At 41.2% G+C, this 24,969-nt stretch overlaps 1 pseudogene; it reads right to left on the bottom strand.

The window, feature by feature from the left end:
• The window catches only part of LOC140322834 (uncharacterized), a 317,266-nt pseudogene that overhangs the window by 227,273 nt on the left and 65,024 nt on the right, over positions 1-24,969 (bottom strand).

The following is a 24,969-nucleotide window of genomic DNA, read 5'->3' as shown; positions in this document are numbered from 1 at the left end:
GTCCAATACAAAGAAATCTTTATATAATATATATATAATTGTATTATATATATGTTATATAAGCTACTGTACAATTAAATTACATTATACACTATTTTTTTTTAAAGTTTTTTTTAAAGATTTTTTTTTTTTATAAAAAAAAATGTTATTATTAAATTTTTTAAATTTTGTACATATTTCGGTGGGCTATTCGGTATTTAGATGAATTATAAGTAATTTTTGAGTAATTCAGTGAATTATAGCCTACAATCTAAAATAAATTTCCATGCCAAAAATTTAACACTTTTTGCATGGAAGTACAGAAGTTCGGAAAGAATTAGAATACCCGGCGTTCGCGACCCTCTGCAATTCCTGATGATGTTCGTGCATGCGCCCGTCGATGGGGGTCGTAGCGGGAAATTCAAATATTTTGTATTGGATTCAATACAAAGTCCTGTATCCAGTCCAATACAAAACAATACAAAATTTATTTATGTGGTTTTGTCTATAGGTATGTGACGTTGTTTAAAAATTTACCACACTAGGGAGGTGTTTTAGAAAAATATATTACTATACAGTATACCGAATTATTGCATTTTCAGTATTTTTGATTTATTTATGTATTCTTGTTTAAGCTGATTTTTGTGTTTTTTATTTAATTTTTTTTTTTTTACATGATTGTGGGTTTCAAACGTTTAATATATTCAGGATATCTACTAGACCCTTGTTCGGACATATTTCTGTAAGTTACAGGTCTACATTTTAAAAAAAAATTTCATGAAAAACAGTGTACCGCTTTTGGTACAGAAATCTAGACATCAGTGTAATGCCCAGGTGGTTAAGTATCTTTATTCCTCAATGTAATTTTTAATAATTAAACTAATTTGCAGCCATTGTTCTTTTGATTTTCAATGGTTATGAAGTGTACATATAACTTTGTAATACAAAAAAATACAAAAAAAAATTCAAATAAAAAAAGACTAAAATCCACACTTTTATGTATAAACGATGTATGTGAAAAATCATATATATACTTGAAAATGTTTTTATTCTTGAATGTGTTCATGAAAACAAAATATTTTAAATTGCTAAAGCAAAACTTAGTTGTACACAGCCCTAACTTTCTATCATAAACTGCAAACATAGTTGGAGATATATTTTTCAGGATACAAAGACTGTATAACATTCAACATTAATGTGTAAAAACATTTTAAACAAATAGCACAGGTGGACACATGCACTCATAATTATTATTTTTGTTCCTTACTTCTGATATTATATACATCATTTATATGTATAAAACATTGTAATTTAACATGTTACCGTTTATCTTTACTATCAAGCATCTTACTTTTTTTACATGTATAGAAAATGGTTGTTACCCCTTTTTTCCACAACAATTGATTGTCAATGACAGACATTTCAGACACTTTATTAACTTGTATCTAATAGTATACACTTGTCATTTTAACCTTCCCATTAGGATATACTGGACAATATGTATAATTTTAGTAACATATGTACAGGTTTGATTAATCAACATGATATCGCTATTTTCTTTTTTAATAAATCATTTTTATTACAATCTTTATCATTACAACAACATAACAAAAAAGAAAAAAAAACGAGACAATAAAAAGCCATAAAACACCATAGAAAAATACAAAAATACAATAGCATAAGTAGTAGTACAGTGCAAGATATTCATATCCAAATTGAATATATACATCCTTAATAATACCATAGCACTGAAAACGCCATATACACATAATAAAAAAGGAGGGGAAACTAAAATTCTTTGCCCAAGTTTTATATAATATCCATATATTCAACATCTATTGCCTATGACAGCTGTACAGAATCATTTAACTAGACATAAATCATCACCTCTTAGGACAAACCATGCAAAATACCCCAAGTAGAATGCCTAAATCGTCATGAATTTGTACCTTTTCATTGGCATCAAGTATTTGGTCTATAAAATTTATGCAATGTTTGAAAAACTGGTTACTTGTTTATCATCTGCCTTTTCTGCTTTAAATTTTTCCTTTTCGAATACACTTTTTAACGCTTTAATCACTCCTGGTAATGAAGGCGCTAATGGGTTAATCCATTCCACTAGAATCGCCCTTCTGGCAGCCAATTAGCATATAGTGTTCAATCCTTTTTGTTTTTTATGTGTATCACTGGGGACTGACTGCTCCCAACATCCAAACAAACACAAAAAGGGTTCAAACGGAGCCTTTGATTTGTGATATGACTTATAAATTGTAACACCTCATTCAAAAATTTTCTTATATGTAGACAGCACCATAGGTAATGCGTTAACAAAGCATGTAGCATTCCACATTTTAGGCATAATGATGTAGACCTTCCTGAGTCTGAAGAGTCTTTTTCCCTAAAGACTTTGTACGCTCTATGTATCAGTTTAAATTGGGTTTCCTTTCAAATTTCATTAATCACATATTTTCAAACAGTAAGGTAACCCTGCAAAATTTGTTCTACCAGATCTGTGTGTGAAAAAGCTTTTTGCTAATATCTTGCACTGGAAAGGGATTTAATAAAAGTTCTTTTTTAGAACTGCTATAGCGCAGAAATAGATGGAGGAGATAAGATAAGTAAATTATCAAAAACATTCCAATGCACTGGGTGCACTAAGGAATGCGGACTTATCAATTTGCTATAGTGCGTCACTACTTGTAAATAATACAAAGGATGAGTCGACCAAAGTGGTAGTTTATATTTCTTTTGAACTGCTGTTTTAGACAATGGGCCTTAAGTTTCGAAATTAGTCAAATCCATCTGATAGTACAGACCTTTTTTTTCTACACCTGGAAAAAATTACTTGTTTCTTCTGATACAAAACCAGGATCTCCACTAATGGGGAGATACTTAGATACATTCGTAGGTAATTTTAATTTATGTTTGACATCTCGCCATGTAAGTACCCTATCCCTAATCAACAAAATATTTTTCAGATGGATCGGTAAATTGGAACAATTGCAGTGTAACAAAGCTTTCAGATCCCATGGAGCTACTATATTCTGCTCTAATCAATAGTTAGAATATTTGAACGTTTCCGATAAACAATCTATAACATGACGCGTAAGGCATGCTATATTGTAAGGCCTTATGTCTGCAAAGTAAACCCCTCCCTCATTTCTTTGCCTACATAATTTAGTCAGATATTCTAGCTCGTTTGTCTTGCCAAAGAAATGTAATAAAGACATTGTTTAACAACTGGACATCCTTGTGTTAAAGTAGTAGCGGTATAGTTTGCTTAGGGTATAACAATTTTGAGAAGGACATCATTTAAATTATTGTCATCTTCCAAAGAGAGACAGTGATAATAGTCCCTATATTTCTATCTCCTTAAAAACCTTCTGAAATGGGTGGATAATTTAGATGGTAAAGGGATGAGATTGTTTACTTATCTTGATACCTAGATATGTTATAAAAGATTTTGCTAGCGCAAAGGAGGTAGTCGAGGACCAGATACCTTGTTGAGAATGTGACAGTGGGAGTATCTCACTTTTTCCAAAATTAATTTTTAAACCTGGGATCTCACTGAATACTGTAAATAGATTTTGGATGTGATTAATATCGGTCGATGGCTTTGCTGTAAATAGTAAAATATCGTCTGCGAAATATGCCTCTCTGACCTCGTGTGGACCTTTATGTACTCCATGGAAATCAGGTGATACTATAGTACCACTGCTAAAAGCTCCAGTGATACAATTGCAGGGGTGATAAAAAGTGTACCCCTGCCTGGTCCCTCCTTGACGTTCAAAAGGACTAGATATAAATCCTGGACTTTCCTTGGACTAGCTGCTTTCCCATTGGACAAGTTGGATATGGTTTGGTAAGCTTGGTTGGTAAGTTGATTGGATTTCTGACATAATAATTAAAGCATTCAACGTATCCACCTGTTGTTGAGTTGTAGGTAGAATAGGCATTTTAAGTTTGTTTAAATATGCTTCGGCCACCGTGTCCTCTATTGGTGTGGCCTTATAAAATTTTTGATAAGACGAGGAAAAAGATGAATTTATCTCTTTTGGATGGGAAGTCAGCCAGGCCTCTAGTGCACACAGGGCCGTATAAAACGAGGACGTACTAAATTTGCTAACATCTTCACGGATTTGTTACCAATTCTATGGAATTTCGTATCCATTCTTCATTGTTTAAATTGTTCGTAGCTCTTCAGCCAACAGTCAAACTCCTCCTTCACCTCATATTTTTTCTTCCTATAATGGGGCGTGGTATTGGCATTTAAAGTGTGTTGGATTTCTCTTAATTTCCTTAACGCTTCAAAATAATTATCACATGTTGTTCTTTTCTGTTTTGCCATAAGGCCATTAGTTTGCCCCTAATCTAGGCTTTGTTCACTTCTTTACACGTCAGGCTGTGTGTAATACTGTCCAAAGTTCAGGTTCTTTATACAAATATGAGGGGAAGCGCCACAAATAAGCATCCCCTTTTGGAACTGTCTCTGAAACATTTAACATAATTGTGGTATGAGAAGGTGAGTTTTAAAAATAGAGAAAAGACAGGCTTTTTTAGGGCACGGAGTGTTTTTCATAAAGCATTAAACTTTATTTCAATCGAAAATATTCTTAAACCTTTTGAATTGTAGGTAATAAGAGAGATCAGATATCAAATATTTATACCAGTATAATGGTCTTAGAGTAATCAGATTGATGCTAATAACGCTTTACTTGGTAGTATTGTTGAAATATTGTCTGTGGAGGCCAGTTTTTCTCATAATACATGTGAAGTGATTCAATTAAAAGGCCGTAGTGCTTAGAAAAAGGCAACCAGGGATGAGAAGAGGGAAGGAAAAGGGGATGAACAGTGGAAATATTATTGTTTAATGTCGGTTTTTGACAATAATAGCATAATTCTTTTGGTATTATATATTGTGGAATATTTAACTTACAATAAGTGCTAGTTCTTTGGTTAGGAATAGAACATCTTTAAGGGCATTTGGGTGATGATTCCTAGGTGTTAGGAGAGAAATGGATATTTGTATTGTTGTGCTATTCATGATACGCTAGTTATTATCCAGTAGATAAGGTAAATGAAAATATATATATATGATAGTGCTGTAGTTGCCCAATAATAGTATAAGTATTATTTAAAACGAATATATACAATTAACTAATAAAATAATCAGTAGATAGCACTAGATATATATGATTGGAGTATATATAATATAATGAGGAATACTAGAGTGAGTTACGTTATATTGTAGTGAATTTTTGATAAAAAATGTAACAATACCTTAGTGGGTAGTTTATACTGAATATAAAGGTTGTAGCGTTAACATATAGGAGCTTTGATATCTAAGGAAAAGAAGGTTTGTTCCCATATTGTAGTCGTTATAAATAGAAATAGAATAGTGATTGTTAAGTATCTATCGTAGAAATTATTAGTGATAAGTTCTACCTGGTTGTGGTTTCTATGTTTGTGCTCCAATACAAGATGGTAACTGTACTTATATATACAGTAGTGTGTTAGCTTGGGTGTAATTGAGATTTGCAAATTCTTGCACATGTGCACTACCTGCATTGGTTACAAGACCAAGATCCCATAAACTGGCAGGAGCTCTGCAGGTCAGTCTATTGCCAGACTGATTGGAGGAACACTGCCTTTTTGTCTCCCACCTCTACAAGCAATCTAAGTAAGTGCTGTTTTCTTCTTCCATTATCATGTTTACTTTTCTTTAAAGAACTTGTGCGATGAGAATTCCTTATCATTTTTTCTCTCTCACCTTCCTAATTACATCCCTCATTGAAAGAGAAACAGGAATTGAGATTAAATATTAATAGTTGTTTTAAAGTAGTTTTTTTCATAACCACCTACTATACATAAGTAACAGTGCAACTCTTTCTTTTACATTCAACCCTCCATCATTTTGATTGAAACTATTTACCTCATTTTTAGAACTGTGAAATCTCATCTCCAGTGGGAAGAGAACAACTATATTTGTAAGTTAGTATCCATAAGTATCTGCTTGAGACACTGCCAATACAGTAAGTGTCCCCATTCCCTTAACTTGACATTAGTAGTTATGTATATATACACCTCTTCACCGTAATTAACCCCTTCTTTATGCCCACTCCTCGTTTATCGTAGAGGTGGATGCCTCGGAGATTGGCGTGAGAGCAGATCTGTCCCAGTACTCTGGGAAACTGGAGAGATTGCACCCTTGTGTCTTCTTCTCTCGGAATTTCCCGGCAGCTGAGCCTAATTTTGACGTGGGCAATACAGAACTTCTGGGGATAAAATGGGCTTTCAAGGAATAGAGGCATTGACTGGAAGGAGCGGAATATCCTGTGATGGTTTATACTGACCACAAGAACGTAGAGTATATCAAAGGGGGGGCCAAACGTCAAGCCTGTTGGGCCCTGTTCTTCATGAGGTTTAATTTCCAAATGACTTATAAGCCAGGTTCAAATAACGTTAAGGCCGATGCCTTGTCTCGTTGTTTCCCAGCGGTCGCTTCCCTTCCGGATCCGTGCCCCAGTCCTATTTTGCCTCCCCAATGCGTGGTGTCAGTCCTGCCGACTCCGCCGTTATTGGAGAATCTGATGAACCTCTTGTCCCTCCTCCAAACGGACCATCCCCCTGGAAAACCTGATCGGCATCTGTATGTCCTCCTCTATCTTCGCTTGAAGGTGATCCAGCAGTTACATGACTCCAAAACTGCCGGTCACCCAGGAATAAAGAAATTCCATGAATTTATAAAACGGCATGTTTGGTGGCCCCACATGTCAGTAGATGTAGAATCTTTTGTTCGCTTCTGTCCAGCTTGTGCTCGGTGTAAATAGCCCTGTTGCTCTCCCTCCGGCACTCTGCTTCCTCTACCCATTCCATTGGCCCCAAGGACCCACATATCCATGAACTTTATTACAGACCTTCCACAGTCATCTGGATATTCAGTAGTCTGGGTCGTGGTATACTGCTTTAGTAAACAAGCCTATTTCATACCACTACCCAAGTTGCCCTCAGCCAAAAAATTGGCCGATTTGTTTTCCATAATTTCCATCTTCATGGGGCTTCGGAGAATATTGTTTCGAACCAGGGGGTTCAGTTCGTGTGACGGTGCTGGAGAGAGTTTTGCGCTCAACTGGACATCAAGCTTTCCTTTTCATTGGGGTTCCACCCTGAGATGAATGGCCAGACCGAACGGACCAACCAGTCTCTGGAACAATATCTCCGGAGCTTTGTGTGCAGATTCCAAGAGGAATGGGCAGACTCCCTTTTGCGGAGCTGGGGTATAACAATGCAGAACATTTCTCCACCAGGATCACTCCGTTCATGTGCATTGGGTGTCAGAGTCCCAAGGTTTGCTCTCTGTCAGGTCCACCCTCCAATTTTCCAGCCCTTAATGATAAGGTAAACTTGAAAAAGCAGTAGCCCAGCAGAAGTGGTTTGCAGATTGCCATAGGTCCCCTGAGCCCCAGTTTCAGCCTGGCGATCTGGTTTGGGTGTCTACTTGCAATATTCTTCTCCGACTTCCTCTCCTCCAACCAAGTTAGGACCCAAGTTTTTTGGTCCGTTCTCCATATCAGAAAAAATAAATAACGTATAGTAACTTATAGGGTAAAGCTTCCCAACAAATTGAGAGGGGTGGCCACCTTTCATGTTTCTTTATTAAAATCTGCTACTGACTCTGCTCCCCTTTCAGAACCTCCTCCACTGATTGATCCTGGACTCTCGTAAGGTGCGTAACTCCCTGCAGTACCTGATTGGAAAGGGTATGGACTAGAGAAGAGGTGCTGGCCTACCGCATACATATTGAAGAACTTGTGGCAGGGTTTCACCAGGATCACCTAGAGAAACCCTGACATGAGTGTCCCAAGTCTTCTCGTAAAGGGGGGAAGCATAAGGCACTTACCCGGCCACTGATCCTGCGTTGTCCTCAGGGATGGCGGGTAGCAAGGAGGAGACCAAGCAAGGGCTGCAGGGGATTCATTATTCAGTATGTTTACCAATTCAATCGCGCCAGGTGGCGTAATGTGATGGGGCACTGTCACCAGCACCCTTGCCCATTATAGCCTCTGTGTTACAGGGTGCGTTCTTCAGTTTGATTTCCGTACTAACCTCTGTTGTCTTGTTTCCAGCTCGGACTTATTACCCACAGCGACCCGGTGTGATTTGCATGAACTCTGCCTGCCCTGATTTGATTTTGTCCCCGACTACGCTTTCTGCCTCATTCTTCTTAACCTCGCGCTATCGGACTGACCTTTGGTATTTAACCCTTGGCCAGTATTTGGATAAAGGTTGCTAAAAGGATAACAGGAGTTGAATGTGATTTATGCGTGCAGGCACATTACACTATGATTGTACTTTATACCTAGTAATTGTTTATTTTATATGGATTTAATACTAAACACTTTAGCATTTATCTAACTTGAATACTTTAGATACTTTTCACCTGGTTCATAATGTGAGTGGCTCAGAATCACACACCTCTTGGAGGTTTAGTAGTATATTTTCTTTTCTTGATATGACATATCCTATTTCATTAAAACATATACCTTATCCGTCCTTAATCTACAGCATTTACCACTATGACATATGTTGTGTACAGTTATACTTAGGTTACAGGTTGTTTTATTTATATTGTTTAAAAATATGTTATGCTTGTATGTGTGCACACAAATACAATAAATTGATAAAGCTCATTCAAATGCCGTTTAGTCACTCACATCCTGGACTTGGGTAAATGAACAGCCTTAACTCCCTTAAACAATAAGCCCATGTGTCCCTGGAATAGGTGCTGCATTTCCTTTTTAGAGATCAGTATTTGTCTCCTTAATGTAATGGCTTGACAGGGTAAAGTATAAGAACCCCTTGCTGCTTGACCACCCCAATTATCCACCCCACATTACCGTACCAATAATGACACTTACTCCATGTTGTTGGAAATTGTTGGCCACAGCAGCCCCTTTTATTAAACTATATTCCACATTTAACAATATCTATAACGGACTTGGACTGGCACACCACTTCACTCACCCGCAAAGCCGCAAAAAATGTCACCACAAACACTGCTTTAAATAACACCGCTTCAAAACCACTAAAGCACAGTGAACCCAGACACCGACAAATGTCCACTAACATCCCCAAGGATACCGGCCTCCTGCCATCCCTACGACTATCAACCTTCCTATACCCCTTCATGGCTTGGCGCACCGTAAATCCTTTTGTCCCATCCACCCATCCAAACAACTTAAACAAAAACGCCAATGCAGACAGTTTTTTACTCACCGCCCCTCCGGACACCCCTTTTTGTAAATTCCATAGCACAAATAGCAATACTGCCTCTTCACCCCCCTCCTGAACCGACTCCCCCACTTCATTGCGTACAAAAACAAACCATTCCCTCCAGGTACCTACATACGCCTTCCAGGTGCTTTGTGACACTGAGTTCCTGATCAGCCCCGCTAGGGCCCCCAGACCACCGACCACACTTCCTCCGGACAAGGGGTCCCCAATTCCTCCGCCTCTGGAGCCACTTCCCGAAAACGCTGCCACTGAAAACGAGAAAGGGAATCCGCGATTACATTGTCACAGCCCGGAACATGCAAAGCCCTTAAATGAATATTGGATTGCAAACACAACAAAACCAAACGCTGCAACAGACAAATCACCTGGGGGGAGGACGCAGAATTGTTGTTAATGACCTCCACCACCCCCATGTTATCACAATGGAAACGTACCCTTCGGTTCCGCAGCAAAGACCCCCACAAAGTCAAAGCAACAACAATAGGAAAAAGTTCAAGTAACACCAGATTTTTACACAATCCCGAAGTCCGCCATTCCTGCGGCCACTCCCCAGCGCTCCAGCGGCCGGCGAAGTAAGCCCCATAACCGACCGCCCCTGCCGCATCCGTCCACAAGTCCAACGCATCATTGTCCACCTGAGGACCCAACCACAAAGACCGCCCATTGTAAAGTTCCAAAAACTGTCTCCATACACCCAAATCACCCTTTAAAACCCTGGTCATGCGAATAAAATGCTCAGGCTTACGCACACCCGCAGTGGCTGCCGCTAATCTTCTGTTAAAGATCCGCCCCATGGGCATAATGCGGCATGCAAAATTAAGTTTTCCTAACAAAGACTGCAATTCCTTCAAACGCATCTTCTCCATGCAAGCAGCCCTGTCCACCTCTGCTTTTAATGCCACTAGTTTGTCCTCAGGTAGCCTGCATTCCATGCGAACAGAATCCAAAACAATCCCCAAAAATGACAATTCCGTGGCCGGACCAACAGTCTTCTCCCTTGCCAAAGGTACACCAAAAAGCGCAGCGACATGTTCCAGCGTGCCCAGTAAGTTTGCACAGACCAAAGTGCCCCCGGGCCCCACACACAAAAAATCATCCAGATAATGAATGATTGATCCAATGCCTGACACGTCTTTCACCACCCATTCAATAAAGGAACTAAACAATTCAAACAATGAGCAAGATAAAGAGCAACCCATAGGCAAACATTTATCAACATAATAAGCCCCATCCCAAAAACAACCCAACAACCAAAAACTGTCAGGGTGGACCGGCAACAAACGAAAAGCAGATTCAATATCAGCCTTTGCCAGCAAACAACCTTTTCCCGCCTGCCTAACCAATTCCACCGCCACATCAAACGAGGTATACGCCACCCTACAAAGATCAGGAGAGATGCCATCATTCACTGACTCCCCTTTTGGATAAGACAAATGGTGAATCATCCTAAACTGATTAGGCTCCCGTTTGGGCACCACCCCCAAAGGCGAGACAACCAAGTTTGTTAGCGGTACCGACCCAAAAGGTCCCGCCATGCGTCCCAACAAAACCTCCTTCCGCAATTTTGCTGTAACAACTTCAGGATTCACCAATGCTGACCTTAAATTCTTCCTAACCCTGTGTATACTCACTAAATTAAAAGGGATGCGGAAGCCCTCCGTAAAACCTGACTCCAATAATGTAGCAGCCGCCCGATTCGGATACCTACCGAGAAAGGGGGACATGTTTGTCACCATCACCGGAGTCATCCCTTTTCCCTGCAGACTCAGCGGGACGTCCTTTTCCCCTGGCCAAACATCTTGCCCCTGAATGCGCTCCTCCACAATTGGAACATTCGTGTTTAAAACGACAGGTAGGTCCAAACTTGCAAGTTCCCTCGTTGAACAACCAACACAGCCCTTTCTTCTTACCCACCAGAGATCCTGCCGTGCCTGAACCCCCGGCGTTTCCAAGAAAAGGCTGGTGCGCCACCCGCGTCGGCGTCATCAATCGCATCCACAGACTGATATCCTTGTGGTCCCAGCGCATTCCTGGTCTCATTGCCTTCCGCTGCCTAAACTGCTCATCGTATCGCAACCAAGCTATGCCCCCATAATTCCTGTAGGCCTCACTAATCGCATCTAAGTAACAAAACAGGGATGAACAATTATCCGGCGCCCTTTCACCCACAATGCTGGCCAAAGTTGCAAATGCCTGTAACCAATTCTGAAAAGTCCTGGGAATAAAACGCCATGCCCCTTTGTCATCACCTAACCGCTTGCCGTCACTAGGTTTGAAATCACGCCCACCAAAGCGCTCAACAGGTAATAGCGAAAAAATTTCAACATACTCCCCCTTCCAGATTTTTTCTTTAACCTCCTGTGCTAAATGAGCCCCTAAAGGGCCCTCAAAGCACACATAGACCTCCCCTTTTGCACCATCAGTCACACCCGGATTACTCACCTCCCCTCTGGCCTCCTTGTTCCCAGCATCCATCGATCCAGACTGACTTGTGCCCAAACTGTCACCCACCTGCACCGACCTAGGTGTGGACAAACCACTGCCCGCCCTAGAATTTTGCTCCGCAGCCAACACCATGGGTCCTCTCTCTCCTTGCCCCCCCCCGAACATCCAACCCATTTCCTGAACCCCCACAGACAGCCCCACCACTAAACTGCATCAGCAATTCCCTCAAGCCTTTTAACAACTCACCCCCAGCATTCACCCCCGCTGGGCTAGGCGCATCCAAACCCCCCCTAGCCCCCATACCACCATCAACCAAACCTAATTGCATAGCATTAGCAACATTACCTCCCCCATCCCCCTCCCGCATACCCCAAACCGCCAGGTACTCACCAGGCTGCCGGGGCTCCCGCCCCCCCGCAGCCGCCGTACCGCTAACCCGCCTTCCGGACGCTTCTCCTCCAGGGTCGCGAATCTCCCCCTCCGACAGGGCCTCCTCTGCTCCGCTCCGTCCACAATCTTCGCCCTCTTCCGGGCCCCGGAATATGACGTCACTTCCTGGCGCCCGACAGAACCCGGAAACGCCGTCCCGTGACCGTCCGCGCACATCCGGTCCCAGGCTCCGCCCACTCCGGCCCGGGCCGGAGCCCGCCTCTGCCGTTCCTCTTCTCCTCGCCTGCCGCTGGGACACCGCCACCACAGGGACACCTTCCGGATCCGGAACCCCGGCCTCTTCTCCCGGCTGGCCAGACCCCGCGCTGCTCCTGTCACCTTCACCACGATGAGCGGCGCAGGCACTGGTAAGTGATCCCTCAGTCCTGCCCACCGATCCTCCACGATTCCCTCGGCGCGTGGACCGGCCCCTTGGCGACACCCCTCGCTGCCGGTCCACCGATGGGTCCCGCCGAAGAAGAGGATTCCTCCCGGCTCCACCACTGTGCACCTCCGATCTCCTCTTTTCTGGTGGCGCTGGAGGGTCCCTTGCGGGGCTCCTGCGGCGGCGCTGGACCCTGGGGGTCACACTTGGGCTTAAACGCTCCGGTGGCCGTGACCGCCGAGCGCGTCTTGAAGAAGGGGGATCAGTAACTTCGCTCCCCCCGACCCCCGCCAAAGCAGCCGTAAGTTGGGCCTCAAGCCATTCGGTCCCTCTTGCTTCAGCAGCCTGGCGCACTTTTTGTATCAAGGCCTCCACATCTGCCATCTTGCTCGCTCCGCTGACAATTAGAATTGCTGCCCCCCACTACCCCCACTCCCCTTTTTAACCCCTTAACGAATTTTTTTTTTTTGAACTTTTTACCCTGCTGCTCAGTATTCCCTCCTCCCCCTGTCATGAGGCCCTCAGCTGCAAAATTTTTTTTTTTTTTTTTTTTTTCTTTGCTTCAGGCCTGCTTTCTGTACTATTGCATACCAGTTATCATGAAAATCATTTTCTACATAAAGATATTAAACCTGGATTGGTGCGAAGCTGATTTCACTATTAAATATACATTTTTCATAAGTCTTCAAGCAGAAAAGCCCAATACTATACTGTATTCTTGGAAGCCCATATAAGTACCATAGTTCATCAGTAGGTAATGCAGTGGTAGTATACCAGGTTTGATTTTTGACACCAAAAATATGTTGACTTTAAAATGAAGGCTTGTATAAACAAGTTGACAGCACATCACGTTTCTATTTACTGTAAAGCAAATATCAGTTCTTCAAATAAGAAAAGTATTTTTTAATAGTTTTTATACAGACTCCCATAATGTTTTATTTAATTTCCCTCATATTTAAACTGAGAGTCCCACTATCTTTCCCTCCTATTCAAGTTTTAACAGGGCCACAGTGCAATTTTAACTTATTGGGTGGATAGCCCATTTTCCCCAAATCCCTTGTAAGATCTAAGGTAAGGTGTCATTCACAATATCCATTCCATCATTTAATTCCCTATCATTATCTAGCACCTGATACATTCACATTCTTCTCTGAGACAATGGGGTCTACAAACATTCCTCTACCTGTAGTTGACCTGGCAATAAAGCCCATTTTAAAATGCATTTACACAATAAGGAATAATAGAAGAAATAATAAAGCATCTCCTTTTGTGGAAAACTTTCTATCCAAACAAACAAAATTTCAAAGCACACAAAGCAAGATCGATCGATTAAAACAGCATACCAATATATAACCCCCCATATTTTCATCCACTTTCTGACATAGCTAAAAAATTGGTGCTATAATTTCTTAAATATGCACAAATAGACTTTTTGCTTCATGTTAACCAAATTCCAAATATACAACCGTATATTCTCTTGTAACTTCTTTATTATCTTCAAAGTTTACTCATCTTGTGTTAGTGGTTAAAATTTCTTGTTAATGCCATGGAAAACAATTGCATGTGTGGGACTTTTAAGGCATTTTTATTACAAACATCAATTTTTGTAAAAACAGATTTTTATTATAGTAAAAAATACATATAAAAAAAGATCTTAATCAACATACATAAAAAGGGTCCAAGTAACTCCACCTGCACATCGTGGTGGGTATGCTCACAGACCCTAATTAAAAATATACAATATCTTGCAAAACATCTAAATATTGATACTTATTGAAATACTGTAATGTTTTAGCAATCCGACTTGTTTCGCAGAGGAACTCCACTTCATCAGGGATTTTATTTATACAGATCATAAACAAATTGAGTGCACACAAAGTATTATTACTCAGGTATTGAGTATTGATGGCACAAGATGCAATACAAGAAGTGGAAGAGACCCTCCCGCAGTGAAGGAGGGGGGCTCAATCCAGAATATAGAGTACTAAAATATGTAGGTATATATTCTATAACATTGTTCAATGTAGATTTGGAAAATCAATCCAGCATTTCATTGATAAATCAATTAGCAAATATAGGCTGACGGGGAAAAGCCTAAGTTATCAGCATTGGTAGGTTTAAAAAAATAAATAAATAAAAATAAAATAGATCCAAAAGGTCTACCACGGCAAAAGTTCTGACCCCAATGTGAGGTCTGATAGGGAAAGTTTCTTGCCACAACTGGTTGTAACCTTGTCTTTTTTACATGTAATTTAACAGTTGTGATAGGATTCAGGAGTACAAATAGATCTCCACATTGGGATTCCAAGCTGCACATACCTGCAATAGAAGAAGCATATACATTAAAGATGTATTTGATTATAAAAATAAAAAAACTTTCATAAAACTATTAAGTCTCTCTACTGTAACTAATCAGGGTGATGGTAGATAAATACTTGTTTTAGATTTAATCTGATGCATATTTTCAACATAATCTGACTTGTGAAATGGGTCAATCTGCAACTGTGGAATTTTTAAAACTTCATATCCACACAACTTTATTAAAACTTTTTGCCCGATCCTTTGGCAGTTTCATTACTAACTGCCTAAGCCATTTTGTTGAAAACATATCTACTCAAACTAGTTTATACACATTAACACTCTTAAATGTGCAAGCACTGTAAGATACAAAGGTTGTGGAACATGTATGGTGGGTCTTTAAGCAATTTGTCATATAAGCAAAGTTTCTCTGCTGCTTTCCTTATGTCTGTTGTAGGCCATCATGTCATTAAGTATATTATGGCTGCTATTATGACAGGCTATTTTTGCACACAATTCTTGGCAATGGGCTATGCCAGTCATGGTCCCCCCTCCCAGCCACACATTTACGAGCAGATACCCAGCCGGCATCTGCGTAGCTTGGCGATGTCCGTCCAGCATTGCATTTCTAGTAGGGAGGGACTGCTCGACATTGGAATGCAACTGCTGCATTCTCACTACTTCATTGCTTCTTAGAGAAGATTAGAAGGAAGGGCAGGTTGCTTTAAATTCAGGAGACTCTAAATGTGACATGGACTCTTATTTGGGCAAATGCTGAAGTCCCTGGCTGAATTTGAGAGCTTTTCAAACTTCCATCACCTTTCTCTATTTGGTCATATTTCCAGTGTTCTCCTTTTACATGCTTTGACTTTAGTTATTCCAAAAATGATTTGGTCTATCACCTCCTCTAAATTCTTCTTACTGCACTTGTAATGTTTTAATGCATGTTCAGTATCACCAATATTTGCTACCATCTCTTCACACACATGTACATATGAACACATGAACTTATTCTAGTGGATAAACCACCATTTTAATTTGGTATCTTCCTCTTTATATTTTGATAGCTACCAGCCACACAGAAATACAAGCTTTAGCTACAACAATACATTGCCACAACCCAACTCACTACAGGAATTTGCTCATTGTCCATCAAATGGGGGGGGGGGGGGGTATTTAACTAAATACAAAATAAAAGTTTTCTATCACAATCATACAATTCTGCAAACACCTTATTAAAGCCTTCTTTAATCTCATCCCCAGAGGAATTATTAGTTACATGTGTAAGGCGCACCTACACAGGCTCACTTTTGTGTATGCTTTTATCATCCAAAAATTACAATCCTCAAGCATCTCCTAGTGGGGCATATTAATTGTACACACTATCCAAAATTAAAAATGTATTTCCCAGTTTGTGGCACAGAAGTAATACCATCTTTAGTTAATTTTACAGTCTTTTTGGTTGCATTTCTTATCCATTTGACATTTTCTCAGCAGGAGTTACTAAGTTTGGGCTTGGCAATGCCCTTCTTCCTCATACTTATATATCGGTTACCCATCCCTCCAGGTGTACCCTGTTACAAACAAGAATCTGTTTTGGTCTCTTCAGTAGTCTCATGCAACAACCAGCTCATCCACTCTCACCCAAGACACTACTTTGAGCTTACCAAGGTGTGCTACCAGTGCAAAAAACTCAGACAGACAGTCAGGGACTAATACATAAGAAGTTAGTTCAGCTCACCTGAGTAACTACACCATGCACTCAGCCAACTCCTTTAACCAATATCTCTGTTCCATGCACACCGCTAACTGGAGCTCTTATCGGATAGTTTTGCTATCCAAACTCCATATTTGTAACACATTTTCTTCCTTTGCTCATACTCTTACCACAGTGGTTCATCAACAGTCATGATATTTTAGTGGTCTTGCCCAACCATTCACCATATACATTTGCCTTGTCCTAAGATCTTATTGCCCATGATTCTTACCAGTCTTAGTCCATCATTGCCTCATCAAAATCAATATTGTTCCAATGATTACAATATCTCAGCCCCCTAACTAAATCTATAGTTTCACCCGAGAAAAAACATCCCACCAGGAGCATCCTATTCTAAATGGAAATCAGTCTTTAATCCTTTGCACAGTTCACCTAACTTCACCCAAGGCCACAAAAACATTACCAAAACATACCACAAACATGTAACAAATCATCCTATTGCAAAAACAGGCAAGATCCAAGTCTTCCAGTTTCTAAGCTATTTTGATTGCTAATATTAAATTTGCAGTAAAATTAAACACTTTAAGGTATAAGGTTATACACTTTAGATACATTCATCTCACCTGAATCAAATACGGCAACTCTGGATCCAACGCCACTAGCCGTGGCAAGGAGAAAATAGTTAAAACAACAAAAGTTCTTGCACCTACGGGTTGAAGTTTCCTTCTCCGGGAACTCATGGAATAGATGCAAGCCACCATGTCATGGCTGGTTATTTTAGTGCAGGGTAGTCAAACAGACCATCAGGGATGATGCAATTGCTTAGTAGTTGAGCAGAGAAACTCATAATATATTTTCTTGTTTTTATTTAAAGTTTACATAGTCACTCCCCTCAGGAAAGGCCTCCTCCATTTTCTATAGTCATGAAGCAGAAAAGTCCAATAGGATATTTTCAGACGTTCATTTAAATACCATAGATACACAAACCGTTAATGGGGTGGTAGTGTCCAGTGGTTGTTTTTCTGTCTGTCTTTATGTTGCAGTGGTTGACATCTGTTTGACCTGTCAGAAGTAAGGTTCCTCTTATCTGTCCTTTTACATCACATTGTAGAGATTCAGATATGGGCAGGTGGTCACATTTAAGTAGAAATGCAGGCTTGTATAGACAAGTTTACAAGCACATCAAGTTTCCATTTACTTTAAAGCAAACATCAGCAATTTATCCCAACCTGGCCTATTCTTTAAAAGATGGGTAAAATGTATTTTGCTTAAAATTTGTCTACTGACCTTCTAAAAACATTTTCATGTAGCCTCTCCAACTGTGTGAATTCTCATGTGGTTAACAAGAGAAGACTTTGAGGAGAGGCATTTGCCACATTCCAAACATTTAAATTGATTTTCTCCTGTGTGCTTCTTCCGGTGTCTATTAAGGTTAGCTCGTCGCGAGAAACATTTTCCACAATGTTCACATTTAAATGGTTTCTCTCCTGTGTGAGTCTTCTGGTGTTTAATAAGGTTAGCGCGTCGCGAGAAACATTTTCCGCAATGTTCACATTTAAATGGTTTCTCTCCTGTGTGAGTCTTCTGGTGATTAACAAGGTTATATCGTTTTGAAAAGCACTTGCCACATTCAGAACATTGATATGGTTTCTTTCCTGTGTGAGTCTTCTGGTGATCAGTAAGAGAAATTTTTTTGGAGAAGCACTTGTCACATACTGGACATTTAAATGGTTTCTCGCCTGTGTGAATTCTCTCGTGGTTAGCAAGATTGCTCTTTTTTGAGAAGCACTTGCCACATTCAAAACATTGATATGGTTTCTTTCCAGTGTGAATATTCTGGTGTTCAGCAAGATGACATCTTTTGGAGAAGCACTTGTCACATACTGGACATTTAAATGGTTTCTCTCCTCTGTGAATTCTCTCATGGGTAAAAAGACTAGAACGCCGTGAAAAGCACTTACCACATTCAAAACATTGATATGGTGTCTCTCCTGTGTGAGTCTTCTGGTGCTCAGTAAGATACATCTTTAGGGAGAAGCACTTGTCACATACTGGACATTTATATGGTTTCTCGCCTGTGTGAATACACTGGTGGGTAGCAAGACTAGAACGTCGTGAAAAGCGCTTGCCACAGTCAGAACATTGATATGGTTTCTTTCCTGTATGAATCTTCTGGTGCTCAGTAAGAGAACTTTTTTTGGAGAAGCTCTTGTCACATACTGAACATTTAAACGGTTTCTCTCCTGTGTGAATTGTCTGGTGGGTAGCAAGACTAGAACGCCGTGAAAAGCGCTTTCCACAGTCAGAACATTGATATGGTTTCTTTCCTGCGAGAGTCTGGTGCTCCGTAAAATGAGAATTTTTGGAGATGCACTTAGCACATTTAGATGGCTTTTCTCCTGTGTGAACACTTGACTTAAAAATAAAAGGCTTCTGGCACTCAGAGCACTGGTACAGCTTGTCTCCTAGATGACTCATTGTGTGTGGATGAAGACTGGCTTAAAAAAGTAGTTTTCACAGGAGGCAATAAACTATGAACTAATGCTATTCTTTCACCTATTGATAAAAACAAAATAAATTATTAATTGTTCATAACATTAGTAAAGACTAAAATCAGATATTAGATTAATAACATTCATGTATTTTAACAACTTTTTTCACTGCTAACATGCAATTTATGTAATGATTACAGGTATATGACTTTTTAGAATATTAATTCAACCTGGAGAGCCATGCGTTTTTGTAATTGTGAATATCTCATCATTCCTAATATTAATATAATACTTTCACAAAATAACTCTTTGATTCAACAGATAAGTGACATCCCTATTACGTTTTATTTTAAAGAAATTTGATGCCTAAACAGTAAGCATCTGCTTTGGATAGAAAGCTGCCTGGGGTTTTCAAAGTTACAGAAATGTCAAATGTCAAACCTTTCCAAGCTGATTACTCAATGCCATAAGGTTGGAGGTCAAATAATGTCTTTTCACATTTTTCTTCAAATACCTAACTTATTCAGAATGGATAACTGAAACAACCACTTTAATGTATATTTACTCTCTAAATGATTTCCAGCTTACTTGTAGGTATCTACACCCATAAGAAAAAAAATAATATATTGAAGCTTATTAGTGGTAGAGGAGGGGGCTGAATTATTTTACTCTTTCCAGTCCTCCGTTACATTTTTTACAGGTAAACCTGCAATTACCACATTTATCTATCCTAGCATAATAATCATGATTGTGACAAAGCAGGGAACCACATTCAGTACCCACCAATCACCCCTAAATAACAACAAAACATTTTGGTTAAATGGCCCAAAGGGCTTTTGAGTACAACTATAATATCAACACAAAATTATCCAGTAAGACATTTGAACATTACACTTGGGTTACTGGCCCTCGAAGGTACACCCCCCCCCCCCCATTTCGACTTCCCCCTCAACTTGAAATGGGTCTGGGCGAGTCCCAACCAGCTTATTAAGCTTGGCCTTGGCTTTATTCAAGTGCAACACCAACCTTGTTTTCCTCCACTGAGCCTTGACAACTACATCAGACCAACCACCACCAAACCCAGAAACAATGAGCACACTCAAAAATCCCAAATCAGTTTCCTCACCAGTCTCTATTCCAAATCATTCACCCCACGTGTAACACCAACAAATTTGGCTGTTGTCAACCAACAAGACACCTCATTTCTGAAAGATCTCTGCCCCACTACATGCCGAGCACTCCAATCTATTAAAACACACCCTTGAACAGCGGAACGGCAAGCAGCCAACCATTGGGCCGTATAGCTGCTTGTCGAGCTCCGCGACACACATTAGCACCTCACGATCAACACAATGGAAATGGATTAGAACGTAAAACAAAAAATGTAAACAGCTTATATATACACCCCATGCCAATTACCTAATTTCCCCACCCCTATCTACACCATCCATTAACCCTCCTAACATTCTAATTCTTTTTTCATGCAAAAAGCATTACATTGTTTTGCATAGAAATTTATTTTACATTGTAGGCTTATAATTCTCAAGTATAACTCACCAAAATATGTCCAATATTTAATAAACTTTAAATAAAAAAAAATTCTGTTAAAAAAGTTAAAGCTGCAATATACCAGTACAGTAGCATATATATCAATATATAAGATTTTTGTTCTGACTCATTACAGTTATTTTGTATTGAATCAAAAATAAATTATTTGAATTTGCTGCCATGCGAACTGACGCATGTATCAACGTCACCGGAAAATCCCCAAAGCCAATGCAGTCGCTGGGAGAAGATCAAAGAAGGAGGATGGCACTTGAGGACCTGGACAGGCAAACAGGATGCTGGGGACACCAAACAAGGCAAGTGGGGAATTCAGGATGGTGAGTGTGATTCAGGATTACCTTTTTGCAGGTAAAATTCACCCCGAGTCACTCGGGAATACCGCTAGGGGGGGTTATTGACAAACATACAAACAAAAATAGTGGAATTCCCAACTAACAATTATTTTTAGATCATCCTCCCCCAAACCCAAACGTGCAGCTTTCGTATCTGCACCAACTGAAAGGAATGAAGTGAAAACTCCCTTGCATCCAGTCCCTCAAACATTTCTGAAATAAAGCCAAAAATTGGTACCTGGACAGGGAAGATCCATCCACTTGTATTAGAAGTGGGCCTCCCTCTTTCTGCTGAACTTTCAACAATTCCCTCATTTTTGTACAGGGCACACCATCCCACTACTCAGACCTGCCAACTCAAGTGCCACATCTTTTTCTGGCAAATTGGTCTTTGACCACGCAATCCTCAAGCTCACCTGGCCCCGTTGACATCACATCATACGTAGCTAGGCAAGTCTACCCACTGTTCTCCAAGCTCCCCTCCAAATTTCTCTGTACCTGGACTCCCCCGCAGCATCTATGAACAAATCCAAATTTGACATCATCCAGCCATCCATACTGACCTACCATTGTACTCCCCCAGGAACTTTCTTCTACACCAGTAGGTCTGGCTATGTCTCTTTATTAAGCCAAATAAAGTGTCCAGGACGTCTTACCCCTGCCAACCTCCTTGCAAAGATGTGCCCCATGGGCATGATCCAGCAGCCAAAGTACCTCCAACTGTAACACTGCCAGCTTATCCGTCAGCAGCCTGCATTCTATGGTGACCGTGTCAATAGTTATCCCTAGGAACACCAATTCCATCATGGACCTTCCCTTTGCTCCTTGTTTAAAGAGACCCCAAACTTCTCCACCAAGAATTGAAACATTGCTTATAGCACCCTACACGTCACCTTCCCTGCCAAAGAGGAAGTCATCCATATAATGAATGACTGATGGCACCATGGAAACTTCTATTACCACCCACTCCACAAATGACCTGAACAGGGCGCAAGACAGTGAACAGCCCATTGGCAAACAATGGTCCACATAGATTGCACCCTCCCACTCGTAGCCCAAAAACTGCTGGCTATCCGGGTGAACTGGTAACATCTGAAACGCAGACTCTATATCAGTTTTTGCAAGCAGAGCCCCTTTTCTATACGTCCATACCAATTTCAGTGCACAAAAGATTGTGTACAACACAGAACACAATTCCGGGTCAATTGTCTCCTTCATGGAACTTCCAGCCGGGAAGGACAACTTACATACAAGCCAAAACTTGTTTGGCTCCTTCTTTGGCACCGATTCTGGAAATCGCCCTCCTAATCTTCCCAACTCCACTTCAGCTTAACCATTACCACCTCTGGATGCATTCATGCCAATTGCATGTTACTTGCCATGGGTGGCAGCTACTTCATGAACAAGAAATTCAGAAACCATTCTCGTACAGCTGCGGCCCCTTCCTATCCAGATACCTACTAAGGAGGGGGCACAAAGGCTGGACCCTCACCAGCGTCATCCCTACTTTCCAGCATGGCTGAAACTGCAACTGCAAATGTGGTCCTCCGCACCTGGCAAATTTGTGCTTAAAAAGACAGCAACTGCCCCCTTGTTGGAATTGCCAAAAAACTCCTCCAGAAAGAACAGAAAGAAGACAAACCTCCAACATCCCCCCCCCCGCCCCCCGCCAGGAAGAGCCGACCCACTCCAGCTGGCCTTATCAGCTTCATCCACAAGCTGATGTCCTTCTGGTCCCAGCGTATGGATGGCTGAAACACTGCGTATGGATGGCCAAACTGCTCATCCTACCTAAGCAAGACAACCCCCTCTATACCCGGTGCACCTCGCTAAAGGCATCCAAATAGCTCCCTCGAAGCACATAAACTTTGCCCCTAGCCGAATCCCCTACACAGCCTGTAAGCGGAGTCCCCCCCCCCCCCACTGCTGCCCCCTGAAACCTTTCCAACCCCTCCTTCCCCCTATTGCCACCTTAAGCCTCCCATTGCTGCCATGCCCCCCACTGCACCTTCAGCTCCCACCATTCTCTTAGCCCCCCCAGCTTGTCAAGCCCCAGCAACACTGCCAACACCTCTTATGCCCCAATACCCCTCCCACCCCCTATATGCACCCCAGACTTGCTCCCATCCCACCTTCCCATTGACCCCCCAGCCACCACCATGCCATACAGACGGCCACTTTGAGACGCATTGTCTTCACCATCCACCAGATCACCATCAGACAGGTCTTCTTTATGCCCTGGCCCTTGCCCATCCATAGCCTCAAGTGTTTGGGAGCTCTAGGCCAACATCCACACAGCCCACGCCGCTGCTGCCAAGTTCCAGCTAAGGCCGGCCTCACCCAGAGGCCAGCCACCTCTGCACTCTAGTGCAGGACCACACTGCCCAGCTCTTGCCCCATGACTGTCTTTAGCCTGCTCTCTACTGCAGGCACTTGCAGCAGCTCCATCCCTCTTCCTGGTTTCTGCAGCTGCCAGCTTTTCAGAGCATGTGTATCCGCCCTGCTCCTGGTGCTGCTAAGCCCTGCCACCGTGATCACTATAACGGCCATATTGGAAGCTGGCAAAGTCTTGCTTCCAATATGATGGAGATCAACCATCATAGCGTGCACATCAAGTGGCGGTTCTGCCATCGGGAGGCTCCCTGAACGTAGAGCAGTACAGAGGGAGGCTAGCGGTTGGAGAACGCAGATGCATGGTAAGTGCCAGCAGCAGCGCGCGTTAACACAGGCAGTCTCAGCATGCAAGCCAAGATGGCGGATTCCTCCATTCACATGTGTCAGGAAAAAAACGCGTGCTCTAGTGAAACAGATGTATACAGGGAGCCTGCCTTCAACACTATTTGTACAATCACAGCCTTCAGATTCAGAAAGCCTTTTGGAAAAATTTTCAGTTAATGTTACATACAGCATTGGAGAGTACTACTAAGAAAATTACAGAGCACTTTACAAGGGAGCCAAGAGAGCTGGGCCAGCGTACAGTACAGCTTTAGGGGCAAGTAAATGATGTTACCACTGTCCTAGAGGGGCATGAAGAGTATATTATTTGAAACAGGAAGTACAGCTTTTAGGTCATAAAATGGAGTATTATGAGAATAGGGCCTGATGCTCTAACCTCCGCATACATGGTTTACTAGAAAGCATAATTGATCTTAATACAACAGTGACTGCCATTTTTTTGTGAAATATGTCCTGACATAGCAGTGGAAAAGCTAGAACTGGATCGTGTACACCGCACATTAGTAAAACCAAAAGCTGATGGTCCACCAAGGAAAATTGTGGTTAAGTTGCATTATATGTCAAAGATGGGATAATGAAGGCAGCCAGATAGAAGGAACCCCTCACCTTTCAAGGTCATAATTGCCGGCTTTTTATGGATTTGGATCCAGCAACAATATTGTATCACAGAGAGATGAAACCATTTCTTCAGATCCTACAGAATTAACAGATCCCCTTTAGGTGGGGCTTCCCCTTTAAATTGTTATTTACATATAGGGGCAAGTTACAAGCTATCTCTTCATTAGAGGAGGCCAGAAATCAGTTACAGGAAATGGAACTTTATGCCTGTGATTAATATGAGAAATCAGGCCATGTGGAAAATCCTATCCCTCCAATACCACAAATATCTAAAATACATCAGCAAAAGAGGACTAAGGCGCGTAAGATCACAGATTTAATTAAACGCTTGAGACTCTTTCCGAGCAGTACTTGAATACTTATTTAATTTTTGCTTTCCCTTTTTCTTACTGCTTTTTTTTAGGGGTTATGGAAATAATGTTGGTCAATAATGTATGAAGGCCTCCTTTTAAGTGAATATAATGTTCTGATAAATCTGGATATAAATCCATTAGCTTAATTGGGATACTAATTATGTATTTGCTAGGAGCATAATTTTCTTTAAACGTTTAGTTGAATATTTAGAGAATGGTTTGATGTTAGTATTTATTAACGTGCCTTGGTCCTGGTGTAGAAGTCACTGCGTTTTTTTGTAAATTGCCAGGGATATCCCGTCATTTAATAAGGGGATATGCCTGA

The sequence above is a fragment of the Pyxicephalus adspersus genome, chromosome 2 (assembly GCF_032062135.1).
Source record: "Pyxicephalus adspersus chromosome 2, UCB_Pads_2.0, whole genome shotgun sequence".
Classification (NCBI taxonomy): Eukaryota; Metazoa; Chordata; class Amphibia; order Anura; family Pyxicephalidae; genus Pyxicephalus; species Pyxicephalus adspersus.
This window is presented reverse-complemented; position numbering and strand designations above follow the sequence as displayed.